Source organism: Pristis pectinata, chromosome 6 (assembly GCF_009764475.1).
Source record: "Pristis pectinata isolate sPriPec2 chromosome 6, sPriPec2.1.pri, whole genome shotgun sequence".
NCBI lineage: Eukaryota > Metazoa > Chordata > Chondrichthyes > Rhinopristiformes > Pristidae > Pristis > Pristis pectinata.
The window spans coordinates 71,316,918-71,332,060 of record NC_067410.1 but is presented as its reverse complement, the minus strand read 5'-3'; positions in this window follow the sequence as shown (position 1 = coordinate 71,332,060).

Below are 15,143 nucleotides of genomic sequence, written 5' to 3'. Positions count from 1 at the left end.
TCCATTTCACTCTCAATATATTGATCCCCGTGTTATAGCTGTTCGAGTCATGGAAATTCAGCTTCACAGAATTCACAATCACCGCCCAAAAATGTGAGATATGGAATAAAATTCACTCTCATGGAATTTATGTGAAAAAAAAAATCACAATATTTTTTTCAACTCACATTTTTTGATGTATGCATAGGTGATGCAGCTTCACGTTATGGAAAATTACACTATGGACCTTTTAATAGGAACACAACCCTCTTCACCTGTAAGATTAAAATAACACTAGCAACATTTGGAAATAGAGCTAATGTACTAATGAGGATTTAAGAGGCTATTGTGTTGTCAGTTCTGCGGAATAATTCTGTCACACAATTTGCAGTAAAGCATGTTGTTGAATTGTCTGGATTTAACATTGATAATGAAGAGATACACCATGAAAACAGGATATTCAGCCTACCAAGTCCACACTAACAATAAAATGTACATATTTTTTAAAAATACTACACTAAACCTATCCTTTCCACATTCCCATCAACTTCCCCCAAATTCTACCACACACCTACACATTAGAGGCAATTTACAATAGCAAGTTATCCTACCAACCCACACATCTTTGGGATGTGGGAGGAAACCAGAGAACCCAGATGAAACCCACAGGGTTATAGGGAGAATGTACAAACTCCCCACAGACAGCAATGAAGGTCAGGATCAAATTGGGATTCTTGGTGCTGTGAAGCAGCAGCCCTGCTAACTAAAGCATTATATCTCGGTGGCTGTAATCCAATTAACATTATTCAAAAATCTGCAATGCAAAAGTTCATTTGACTAACCTTCTTCAATTGAGTAGATAGGAACTTTATCCAGGAGCGGGAAAGTCTAGAACCAAGGACGCAACCTTAAAGTCAAAGAGGGAAGTAGGGCAATATATTCACACAAATGGATGAATGGAATATTCCCACCAAAAGTAATAGATGACAACCCATTGAATCAAAATCTGTGTGGAAGTGACACTGTGGCAGCAGCCTGGGATGGGGAAGGACTGTAAGGGAGAAGAGGGGGAAATGAAACCAAGGTGATGTTGGGGGGGGGGGGGGGGGGGGGGTGGGGAAAGAGGAGTCTCCAAGCAAGAATATAGAAGTTCTCAGAAAAACATTAAAATCCTACTTAAATTTCTCAACAAGTACAACTTACTGTAGTTCACATTGGTATTAACAACATGATTAAGTGAGGGATGAGGTCCTGACAACTTGAAATTAGTGAGCAAGGTAGCAGGTTGAAAAGTTGGACCTTTGAAGGTGGTAATCTCTGCATTACATCTGGTGCTCTGTGCTTGAGAGGAAAGAAATAGGAGGATAGGTCAGATGAACATGGAGCTGAAGAGGTGATGCAGGAGGGAGGTTTTTAGATTTCTGGATCACATAGACCATCTCTGGACCTGTAAAAGCTGGGTGGGTTACACTGAACAAGAACAGATCCAACATCCTTAAGGAAGCTTTCTAGTTGGGAAAGGATTTAAACTAATTTGACAGGGAATGCAACACCAAATGGGAATAAGATAAAAGGAGATAATCTTTCTATATTTGGCTGGTTAAGTCAGTATACTAGGAAGAGCATACACAGACTTGACATGGCACATGGTAGATGCTATACAGTGTTGCACTTCTATTTTAATACAAAGAATGACAGTAGGGCAGATGAGCTGATGGCATTAACACATGCAAATATGATATTATTAATAAGAAAGAGACATTTTTGAAAGATAGAAAGGACTAGCAACTCAAAATTCCAGGGTATAGAATCTTAGTGAAAAGTAGTAAAAGAGGTGGTGGCATTGTATTATTGATCCACGAGTCCATTAGCACATTGAGGGAGGATATCCTAGAAGGTTGTTCAAATGAGGTCCTATGAGATTAGAAATAAAAAAAGGGGGAGGGGGCAATCACTGTTTGAAGGGCTGTAGTACACTCCCTCCTGCACCCCCAGCAATCAGTGGGAGATTGAGCCGCAGATATGTTGGCAAATCACAGAAGTATAAACAATAATTGGGTAATTGTACGAGGGAATTTCAACTGCCCTGCTGATAACTGCGATTGCCTTAGTGTGAAAGGCTTAAAGAGTGCAGATTTTCTGTTTAAGAGTGCACCCAGGAGTCAGAACATAGATCGTCCTACTGGAGAAGGCATGTTACTGGATCTAATCTATGGGAATGTAGCTGGACAAGAAGAGTGAGTGGCAGCAAGAGTGCACTTCAGTGATAGTGACCACAATGCTAAGTCTTAAAGTTGTTACAGAGAACATAGAACAGTGCAGCCCTGTGCAGTGCAGTGAAGGACAAGGATAGACTGGAAATTGGGGTCCCAAATTCAGGGGAAAGCCAATTTCAATACAATAAGATAGGACTTGGCAAATGTAGACTGGGAGCAGATCCTTGCAGGAAGTCTGGATGAAACTAGTGAGAGTCATTCAAAAATGAAAGAGAGAGAGTTCAGGGCCAATGGGTTCCTGTAATGGTGAGGGGCAAAGCCAAATAACCAAGGATGCCAATGGAATACTGAGTCTTTGAAAAAAATGGAAGCTCATGAGAACTGAAAACAGGAGAGGTCCTACAGGAATATAGAAATGTTTAGGGGGTTAAGTTAAAACAGTAACTAGGAGGCAGAGAGGGAGCACAAGATGGCAGGCAAGACCAAGAAAAATACCAAGGAAATTTATAAAAATATTAGAAGAAATACCAAAGAGCAAGAAGGTAAGCAGGGAAAGAGTAGGGCCCATTAGAGACCAAAGTGGAAAACTGTGCCAGAAGCCAGAGGTGAGGTCTTAAATGATTACTTCTCATCTGTATTCTCAATGCAGAAGCATATTATAATTGGGGAATTCAGGGAGCAGGACAGTGGAATTGCAGAACAAAATACCATTGAAAAGGTGGAGGTATTTTGAGTATTATTTATCCTAGCAGGCTTGATGAGACATATTGTAGGCTACTATGGAAGGAGATTACTGGGGTTCTGTCAGAACATTGCCCCCTAGCAGTAGTTGTTGTTGGGGTCCCAACAGAAATTTTTAAATCTTCTCTGGCCATTGAGGAGGCACCAGATGATGGAGGACAGCAAATGTGGCACCTCTATTCACGAAGGGGAGCAGGAATAATCCAGGCACCTACAGGCCAGTGAGTCTAACATCAGTGAAACAATTGAGACAGAGACAAAGGGACATGACTAAGCTGCACTTGCAGAGGCAGGGATTGATCAGGGATAGTCAATGTGGCTTTATTAGGGAGACCTCCTGACTAATTTGATTGAATATTTCAAAGAAGTGACTGTGTGTTGATAAGGGTAATGTAATTGATTCAGTCTACATAGATTTTAGCAAGGCCTTTGACAATGTCCCACATGGGAAACTAGTCCAAAAATTAAGAGCCCCAGGGATTGAGGGCAAATTTAAGACAAAAGGTAGGAAATTTAGAAGGAACTTAAGGATGAACTGTCCCCACCTCCACAGACAGAGGCTCTCGACTCCGGAGCACCTAGACAACAGCAAAACGTACATCAGTCTACTGTTTATCAATTACAGCTCAGCGTTCAACACCATCATCCCCTTAGTACTAATAATCAAGCTTCAAAACCTGGGCCTCTGTACCTCCCTCTGCAACTGGATCCTTAACTTCCTTATAGGGAGACCACAGTCAGTGCAGATCAGCAATAACATCTTTTCCTCCTTGACCATCTACACAGGCACACCTGAAGGATGCGTGCTTAGCCCACTGCTCTACTCTCTCTACACTCACAACTGTGTGGCACAGCTCAACCATCATCTATAAATTCACCAATGACACCACTGTTGGTAGAAAATCAGATGGTGACGAGGAGGCGTACAGGAGTGAGATAGGTTGGCTGGTTGAGTGGTGTCACAACAACAACCTCGCAGTCAATGTCAGCAAGACCAAGGAATTGATTGTGGACTTCAGGAAGTGGAAGTCGGGAGAACACACACCAGTCCTCACTGAGGGGTCAGCAGTGGAAAAGGTGAGCAGCTTCAAGTTCCTGGGCATCAACATTTCGGAGGATCTATTCTGGGCCCCAAAACACTGATGCAATCATGAAGGCATGCCAGCTGCTCTACTTTGTTAGGAGTTTAAGGAGATTTGGTATGTCACCAAAGACTCTTACAAATTTCTGTAGATGTACAGTGGAGAGCATCCTGACTGGTTGCATTACAGCCAGGTATGGAGCCTACAATGCACAGGATCACAGGAGGGTTATAGACTCAGCCATCTCCAACACAGACACAACCCTCCCCACCATTGAGAACATCTTCAAGAGGCGCTGCCTTTTTATCATTATCCTTATCACCAAGGACCCTCACCATCTGGGACATGCCTTCTTCTCATTACTACCATCGGGGAGGTGGTACAGGAGCCTGAAGACCCAAACTCAATGATTCAGGAACAGCTTCTTCCCCTCTGCCATCAAATTTCTGAATGGCCCATGAACACTACCTTGTTATTCCTTTTTTATTTGCACTATTTATTTTGTAATTTATAGATTTTTATGCCTTTGCACTGTACTGCTGCTGCAAAACAACAAATTTCATGTCATATGTCAGTGATAATAAATCGGATTCTGATTCACACACACAAAACGCAGAGGTGATTGGAATCTGGAACACACTGCCTGAGTGGCTGGTGGTGTATTTAGAAGAGCACTTGAAGAAACCATGAGAACGTTATGGGCCAAATGCTGGAAAATGGGAGGGAAAGTGTGAAGCCTGATATCGACTGAGGCCAATGCTGCTCAATCAAATTGTCTTAGAATCACCAACTGCTCATGTTATGATTCTTTCCCCAAGAAAGATACTGGACCAAGTGATTATTTTCCTGCATATATATGTTCCAAGTATTGACCAAACTAGACTTTATTTCAGTTGCAGCTTTTAGTTTTCAATTATTCACTGAGTGCATATGCTGTATGTAGGTGGGTTGGTGGGTGGATGGATAGACAGATAAAAAGATAATAAATAAATCCAAACATTTTCCATTATTAATTTTGAACAAATGCACACTATTTTTAAATCATCAAATAGGAACAGTAAGAATAGAAGCAAGAGTTGGACAGTCAGCCTTTCAAGTCTGTTCTGCCATTCAACAAGATCACAACTGATCTTCCACCTCAACACCATTTTCCTGCCCTATCTCTAGATTCCTGTAACATCCCATAACATCTATTGAGTTCTGTTTTGAATGCAACCAATAGCTGAGCCTCTGTAGCCTTCTTGGGTAGAAATCCCAGGGATTCACCACCCTCTAAGTGAAGAAACCTCCTCTAACTTCAATCCAAAATGGCCTTATTCTGACACTCTACTGCCTATTTCTAGACTCCAGCCAGAAGAAACATCTTCCCCAAACCTAACCTGTCAAGCTCTCTCAGTACCGATATAATTGCCTTGTTTTACAATTGTGCAGAGCTGACAATTATAGTGAACTCATCTGTTAGGTATCCTACAGTAATTAATATAACAGAATCATAGCAATCTACACCACTGAAGGAGTTGCTTGCTGCAACATATCCACGTCAATTTATAAAAACTATCCAGCTTAATCCCACTTTGCAACTTGTAGGATACAGCACACCACGTGCGCATCTAGGCACTTATTGAACATGATGAGCATTTTTGCCTCACCACCCTTTCCAGATAGTGAGCTCTAGAGGCACTGAGCTGATAGAAAATATTCCTCAGCTCTGCTCCTACCCTTCTACCAATCATCTTACATTTATATATTTCCTGGATTCTGGCCTCTCTGCTAAAATGGATCCGTCCTAAGTATCCATTCTAAGCCTCTCATAATTTAATGTGCTCCACTTACACCTCCCTTATCCTCTTTCCAAAAAAAATTTTAAAAAAGTCGGTTTAGGTAGAACTACACATTTCAAAATTAAAGTTATTGAGTCATCTACTCTGCTGAGCATGAAAGATAGGATTTGCCATTTTGGATTGAGTGGCTTTGCCTTTTCTTTACAGCTTTCAGAAATAGTTAGTCTCACACCACAACAGTGCAATTGAGCTTTCAGAAATCGTTAGTCTCATTTCTGCTCAAACTATGCTGTCTCCAGCAATTTCACTGGCTGCAGCTTCATGGTCCATAAAGAGGAAGTCTCAGTATTAGTGCTTTAAATTCAGACACTAATACATATGATTATACGCAACATTTTATTTGCTCCCTATTTGTACTCGAACAGCTGGTGGTGAGGATAACAGTGGAAAAACTGCTTTGAAGGACTTCTTATGTCTGATGAGAGAGAAAACTGAACGAATGCATACATTTGAAAAGACAAGATCAATGTAATATGTCAGATAAATATTTGTGTTGAGTGAATCTAGTGTTTCACTAATTCTGTTTGGTACCATTTCCATTCATGTTTTGCAAAGTGACGACCACATCATTTACAGTCCAAACAAAAAATATTTTTGAAGAATGAACAGACAAACAGGAAAACAAAGGAAATTTTAAATTAATTGAAATCATTTTAAACAGAACTTTTGGAGACACTGTTACCCTAGATGTCTAAGCAATAGGGTTATGAAAATACTGTGCAGCAGATGGAGAGATAGGCACATGTAAAATGGTTAGGTATCTCTCAGACATGCTTCAGTGAAGGTGCTACAGTATATACACATTCACTGAACCAGACTGCCCTTTTGAAGGATGCAGACAAGCTGAACTAGCTAACAATTGAAACAGTGAAGGATTTTCAAAAAGGAAAAGGAAGCACATGGCAATTCCAATATGTCACAACTAGACTGGCAATGGGGTTTAAACTGCTACCACTGGAGTTTGAAGTAAAACTGACTCAATTGTGGATTATGGAATTGTGCCATTTCAGGAGAAGCTTTAAGTTTAAACTACCTTGATAAATTTTAACTAAATATTTGCTGGGTTTTTTTTTTACATCCCTACCCTCCTTTTGGACTCCCCAAAAATTGGCAGTAGAATTCTACAGTATTAAAACCCTTCATAGGTTAAGAAGCCACCATCAAGTCATTTTTTTAAGTCTCTTCTAGAGTGCACATTGCTTAGCATTTTCTAATCCTTGCATCCATTTAGATGAAGCACCTGCAGAATGTTGTCAAGCAAGCAGCTGTAAGTAGTCAAGAAAAGGTGGAGGAAATTAGCAGGGACTGCAATGTATTGAGCTGTAATTTGCCATTTAAATAACACTGAGGCTCATAGCATTCCCTGTTATTTACATTTCAAAGAAACAGTGATCTCAGACATGGCCCAAAGCATGGTTAAAAGCAAAACTGGTGACCTGGCAACCTCAGGACTTTGGTAGTTCTGGACCAGCAGATTTTCTGGACTATTGGATGTTACTTCTATTTGTACCCAAACACACATTGAAAAACACAGTAGTATAATGCATTTTCCAGTGAACCTAGTTTAAAGGGAGCAGGAAATGTACAAATACACTGGACCCTGGCTATGGCCACAAACCTACCTATGTTCCAGACCCTCGCTGTTCCACACTCTGGCCACAAACCTAGACCACAGACCAGACCCCACTTATAGTCTGGAACCCCTGCCCACATTCTGAACTAATGAGTGAGATAAATTTGGGCTCTAAGGATTTACGAATAATCAGATGCCGGATTATTGGAATTTTACTGCTTTAGTTTGTTGATACAAAGCTGGGTGGCAGAGTAAAGTGTGAGGAGATACAAAAAGGGTGAAGAGATGGAGGTTAAGCAATAGAACAAGAACCTTGTAGATAGAATATTTAGTGAGAAAATGTGGGATTATTCACTCTGGTAGGACAAATGTGAAAGCAATATTTTTAAATGATGAGAAACTAGGAAGTGCTGGTGTGTGTGTGTGTGTGTGTGTATGGATCATGGTGGACTGATAAATGAAATGCAAAAACATTCAGGTACAGTAAGGAATTACAAAGGAAAACAATACTTCAGCTTTTATTGCAAGGAATACATATGTTGGGAATTTTTGTTGTAATTAAAAAGGGCTTTAGAAGATCCTACCTTGAACAATGAATACAGTTTTGGTCTGAATACCCAAAGATAATGTTAGTCTTGGAGTCAGTGCAGCATGGATTGGCAAGGATAATTTTTTGGATAAGAGAGTTGCCTTATTAGGTGCTTTGAGTATGACAAGTCCATACTCATCGTGGTTTAAAAGAATGAGAGGTGATCATTGAGACAAGAAAGATTCTGAAAGGCCAAATGCCAAGAATTCGTTTCCTCAGACTGGAGAGCATAGAATTACAGAAGCAACACACAAAATGCTGGAGGAACTCAATGGGTCAGGCAGCATCTATGGAGGGAAGTGGACAGTCGGCGTTTCGTGTCAAGACCCTTCATCAGGACTGATCAACTGTCCATTTCCCTCCACAGATACTGCCTGATCCGCTGAGTTCCTCCAGCATTTTGTGTGTTGCTCCAGATTTCCAGCATCTACAGTCTCTCTTCTGTTTCTATAGAATTACAGGACATGGTTTCAAAGTAAACTGTAGGCCACTTTGGGACTGAGAGCTGGAGAAGTTTCCTTAATCAGATTTAAATGTTTTCAATTCTCTAACACCCAGCTAACCTATGCCAGGTTAGCAAACCCATCAATTTCATTAATTCATAAAATATTCTGATTGGGATAAACATCGTAGATGCCAGGAGATTGGTTCCTCAGGTTGGAGAATCTAGAGTTGGAGAGCACAGTCTCAAGGTAACACATTATCAAAGAATCAGAGTCACACAACATAGACGTAGGCCCTTCAACGCACCAAGTACCCATATATATGAATCCCATTCTTCAGCACTTGGCCCATAGCCTTGTATGCCTTGGCAATTCTGGTTCTCGTCCAGATGCTTTTTAAATGCTGTGACGATCTCTGCCTTCACCACCCCCTCAAGCAGTGTGTTCCAGATTCCAAACACCTTAGAGATAAAAAAAGCAATTCTCTCAGATCCCCTCTAATCCTTCTGCCCCTTACATTAAATCTATGACAACTGGTTTTAGACACATCTGCAATAGGGGAGAAATTCTCACCATCTGCCCTATCTAGGCCGCTCATAATTTTGAGTATCTCATTCAGGTCTCCCCCTCAGTCTCCTCCACTCCAAGGAAATCAAACCCAGCCCATTCAGTCTCTCCTTATAACTGAAACTCACCATCCCAGCCAACAACCCACTGAGTCTCCACACCCTCTCCAGTGCAATCATATCCATCCTACAATGTGGCAACTAGAACTGCACGTAGCACTCCAGCTGTGGTCTAACCAATTTTTATAAAGTTGTTTGACACCGTCCCTGTTCTCATATTCTATACCCCCGTTAATGAAGGCAAGTGTTTTGTATGCTTTAAGCACCATATCTACCCATGCTGCCACCTTCAGGGATCCTTAGACTTAAGGTTCTCCTGTTCCTCAATGAATGGTTGGGCCCTGGGGGAGTATTATGTATTTCCTGGCCTTATTAGTACCCCAAAATGCAACACCTATTTTTTTTTTGAAGAATTAAATTTCATCTGCCATTGATCTGCCCAGTTTACCAAATGATCAGTGTCATCTTGTAGCCTACCCTCCTTAATATCAACACCACTACCAATTTTCATGCCATCTGAAAATTTACCAATCATACTTACTCCATTCACATCCAGATCACATATCCGACAGTAAGCATTACCAGCTCCAATCCATGTGGTCCACCAGTGGTCACAGCTTCCAATCACAAAGACAACCCTCTACTTAAAACAGAAGTGATGAGGAACTCCCCTCAAAGGAAAAATATTTCCCTTTCCATTTTATTGAGCCATTTTTGCTTTATTACATTCTGATGTTTTTAAGCACTTTATTACATTTTTTAAATGTTTTGGAACGTTTTGTATGTTGAGTGCATGTCCATGTTTGTGAATATCAGAGGGGGAATGGGTCCTCACCATCAGCTGGGAGCCAGTTTCCCAGCCAAGCAATGCATCTACAGAGCTCTTCCAGGTAAGAGGGGGCTTCAAGGACAGGTGACTGACAAGCTCACATAATTCACCAAACAGTAGATGATCTAACCTAGAAAGACTTGTCAATTAAGTGAAAAGAGAATCTCCTCTCTTCTATTGTTGAAGACTGTTTCACATAAACTGCAGAGTGGAGTATCATTATCTGAAGATGTTTGAAAAAAAATTTCCTTTATCTTCTATTTTCTTTTATATTTAGAAGATTAAACTACTCTATTTTGTTCTATTTAAACAGCTGAGAGCAGATGATGGGTCATATTGTAACCCAGAGGGAAAATGGTCATTTCATTCCCTTCAGCACAATTAAGCAAATACATTTCACTGACTGTTGGGAGAATTTTTTTAAATCCGAAAATCATATTAAAGTCCCAGATTTTCTTAGTTAATTCATTTGTGTCACCAGAGTTTTAGAAAAAGCTGCACAGATGTAACAGCAGCTTCCAGTGACAAACCTAGAGAGGAATGTAACAATTTGTTTTTTTTTTCCTTATTCGACATTGGTTGCTCTAAGGAGAATGGATTGGAGTACATTGAAAACTGAGGTTTTCAGAGAGATGAAAGAGCTAAACTACATCTTAACGGCAAGGTATACAAGAGATTGGTTGGAACACTTTTTTTGATAAGAAGTGTTAAATCTAAAAGTATAACATGGGTTGAGAAAAGTGTTAAGTAGAAAATGATGAAAGGCCAAATGAGATAGATAAGGTGTTGAGATGCCTGAAGGTAACATCAAAAAGGCCCTTCTAGACCAATCACATTCAGGTCAAGGCCAATAGATTTCTCTTGCACTGGACTTGAACCAGTCACCTTAAAATAATGTAAAAAGGAATGAGAGATTGAAAACTCTGATTTTGAGGGAGTTAGCCATAAAAATAAATTGAATCCTTAGAGTATTTTCTGACAGCTAACAGCCTACAATAGGAGTGAGCCGAGTTGTGTGCAGAATTTCAAATTACACAAATAAAATATCATATGGAGGAAGCTTGACACTTTTAGATGCTTTGCTAACAGATTATTGATCCAGGTGTGCTTTTAAAAAGCACAGGTAGTTTCAGAGTAGATCCAGCACTGGATTGCTCTTCTGCAACCGAAGGCTGTAAATCTTCATTTTACTCTTATGATTTCATTATGGATTCATGGCCCATTTATTGTGCTCTGATCGAATGTACCTAGGGTACTTGGAGTTTTGTTTTAAACATTTATAGAACAATACAGCACCGGAACCAGCCCTTCAGCCCATGATATTGTGCCAAAAACCCTTTTCTTTCTTACTTTCTTCCATCATTTCTAATCACCCTGCGGCCGATTACTTGGTTAGTTGCCCCTTTCTGCTGTCCATCCTGCTGCTGGTTAAGTGTACACAGTCCGATGGGCCATCGCCTTTTCAGGCCAACTTGAACTTCACCGAGCTATCACCCTTTCGGGTCCACTTCTGTGCTTCTCCCTGCCGCTGGCTACCTCTGTGCCCTACGTGGTTCAGTCTCACTTCACTCTGCCTTCATGCCCAGAAGCACTCAGTTTTTTTTTGGATGATTTGCTCAGAGAGGAAACCTGCAAACCCATTATATTCTTGTAGTGAAAATGCTATGTGATGCATGTGCAAGGTGTGATCAGTCATGGGCCATTTTGTGTCTCCACTTTTAAATCAAACAAAGTGTGTGTGATCCACAGCATTTCCATGACAGCAGGGTTAGAATTTTTGCATAAATATATTAAAAAGTCTGTTCATCAAGAACTATTAACTTGTTAACATAGAATACAAATCAGGCTGGATAAAATTAGAGCTGTGCCGAGAATACCAAGTATTTAAACAAATTTGGATCACGTTGCTTTGTGTCCTGAGGTGCTTCGGAGCTCAAAGTCAGATCGGAGAAAGATTCGTTGGGAGATTAGATATGATGGCTGAAAGAACAGGGATGTAGGGATGAGAAAGTCACAGGTAAGATGGAGTGAGGCCATACAATTGAATCATAAAGTTGTTAGCACACAGGAGACCATTGGCCCAATCAGATGGGTGCCAGCTCTGTGTGGAGCTCTAATATCTGTCCTATTACTCCACTACTTCGCAAATTATTCTCTCTCAAATGTCTATTGCTTCTGAAAGAGCTAATTGATTTTGTTTCCACCACCCTGACAAGCGACAAGTTCCAGATCCTAACTACTCTCCAAATGAATAAAGTTCTTGCTCAATTCAACCTCGTATTTTTTGCCCAAAACGTTTAAATCAGTCTCTCCCATTCCTTGAAATATCCACCAATGGGGACAGCTTCCCTCCATTTACTCGACCTGAACCAGCTATTGATGTACTGAGAAACAAATGGCCCAGTGAAGTCGGAAAGCAAAGGTAGGACAAGTGATGGGATGAGCTGAAATTTATGCAGAGATGTTCAGGTGAGAATTATAAATTTCTTCCCTACATTGGAGGAAACAAACACGGATTGACTGAACACTTTGAAGCACCCGTGTTCAGTGTGCAAGGACAACCCTGAAATATTTGTTGCCTGCTACTTTAAGTGTCCATCGTACTCTGGCCTCCCTGTACTGTTACAAAGAGGCCCAATGCAAGCTCGAGGCCTCTTCTGTCTGGACACATTGTAGTCTTCCAGACTCAATATTGAATTCTACAGCATCCAGTAACTTGTTTTCTCTGTCTGTAACAGAACGAGTCGTTTCTACTCCAAGTCATCCATCTGTGATCTTGGCTGAGTTTTCTCCCTCTACTAGAACCAACTGACCTGCTGGGCATGTCCCACAGCACTGCATTTTGCACTCCCTTGTCTGTATTTTCACTCTAACTGCCACCATTAATCCATCAACTACTAAATTGGTTTATTATTATCACATGTACCGAGGAACAGTGGAAAACTTGTCTTGCATGCCGTCCATACAGATCAAGTCATTACAATAGTGCATTGAGGTAGTACAAGGTAAAACAATAACAGAGTGCAGAATAAAGTGTCACAACTACAGTGAAAGTGCAGTGCAGGTAGACAATAAGGTGCAAGGTCATAACGAGGTAGATTGAGAGGTCAAGAATCCATCTTATTGTACGAGGAAACTATTCAATAGTCTAACAACAGCAGGATAAAGCTGTCTTTAAACTGGTGTTTTTTTTTAAATCTTCTGCCCAATAGAGGGGGGAGAAGAGAGAATGTTGGGTGTGAGTGGGATCTTTGATTATGTTGGCTGCTTTACCAAGGCAGTGAGAAGTATAGACAGAGTCTATAGAGGGGAGGCTGGTTTCCATGATGTGCTGAGCTGTGTCCACAACTCTTGGCAGTTTCTTGCAGTCACGGGCAGAGCAGCTGCCGTACCAAGCCACGATGCATCTGGATAAGATGCTTTCTATGATGCATCAATAAAAATTGATGGAGGGTCAAAGGGGACATGCCAAGTTTCTTTAGCCTCCTGCGGAAGTAGAGGTGCTGATGAACCTTCATGGCTGTGGTGTCTACGTGGTTAGACCAGGACAGGCTATTGATGTTCACTCAGAGAAACTTGAAGCTCTCAACTTCAGCACTGTTGATGTCAGCAGGAGCATGTGGACTGCCCCCTTCCTGAAGTCAATCACCAACTCTTGTTTTGCTGACATTGAGGGAAAGGTTGTTATCATGACACCATATCAGTAGGCTCTATTTCCTTCCTGTACTCTGACATTATTTGAAATACAGCCGACCATAGTGGTATTACCTGCAAACATGTAGATAAAGCAGAATCTAGCCATGCAGTCACAAGTATACAAGTAGAGTAGAGGGCTGAGGATGCAGTCTTGTGGGTCACCAGTGTTGAGAATAATCGTGGTGGAGGTGTTGCTGCCTATCCTTACTGATTGCAGTCTGTTGCTCAGGAAGTCATGGAGTCAGTTGTAAAAGGGAGGTGTTGAGTCCCAGGTCTAGGAGTTTGGAGATGAGTTTGTTGGAATTATAATATTGGAGTCAGAGCTGTAGTCAATAAACAATAGTCTAATGTCGGTGTTTTTACTGTCCAGATGGTCCAGAGAGGAGTGTAGGGCTAGGGAGATGGTGTCCACCATAGACCTGTTTTGGCATTCCCACAGTGACTCTGGCCTCACCCTATTACAGATATTCCCTATGTCCTATTTATCCATCCCCCCCCACTTTCTCACTTTCCCATTTTAATGAGGGGTTTTCACCCCAGATGTTAAATGTATCCACACCAGTGAGTCTACTTCATTAGGAGTTTGAGAAGATTTGGTACATCACCAAAGACTCTTGGAAATTTCTACAGATGTATGGTGGTGAGCATTCTAACTGCAGCCTCCATACCAGGCTGTGATGCAACCAATGCACAAGATTGCAAGAGGCTGCAGGGGGTTGCAGACTCAGCCAGCTCTATCGTGGGCACAACCCTCCCTACAGTGAGGACATCAAGAGGCAGTGCCTCAAGGCAGCAATATCCATCAATAAGGACCCTCACCATCCGGGACATGCCCACTTCTCGTTACTACCATCAGGGAGGAGGTACAGGAGCCTGAAGACCTACACTCAACATTTTAGGAACAGCTTCTTCCCGTCCACCAGATTTCTGAATGTTCCATGAACACTACATCATTATTCCTCTTTAGCACTATTTATTTTGTAATTTAAAGTAATTTTGTGTCTTTGCCCTGTACTGCTGCTGCAAAACAACAAATTTCACGACATAAAAGGTCAGTGATAATAAAGCAGATTCTGATTCTTTCCATGGATTCTGCCCATATTGTTGAGTGTTTCCAGCATTTTCTGGTTTTATTTCAGAAACTGCAGATTTTTTAATAATGGAAATAAAAGTCTGGAGGTTATGTTAGACACAGAAGTATGCTTTCAGAGTAAAGGACAGAAAAGTGAAACCAAGCCATCAATCAAGCAGGATACTGATATTCAGTACCAAGCTGTATGAAATTCTGTAATGAATAGTTTAGAAATATTAATGAAATCATGTGTAATAGTGAAGGGTTAACATTAATTATCCTGACGATATGCCATGCACTTGGACTTGGTCATCAATAATTGCATATAAATGAGGAACAGCAAGAAACTAAAAATAAAGCTTTGGAGCCTATCAGAGATCCTGTAGGAAACCTACAGTCTATATTAAGACATTTTAGGAATAGACTTCGAAGGTCATTGTCAAAAGGTGGATCAAG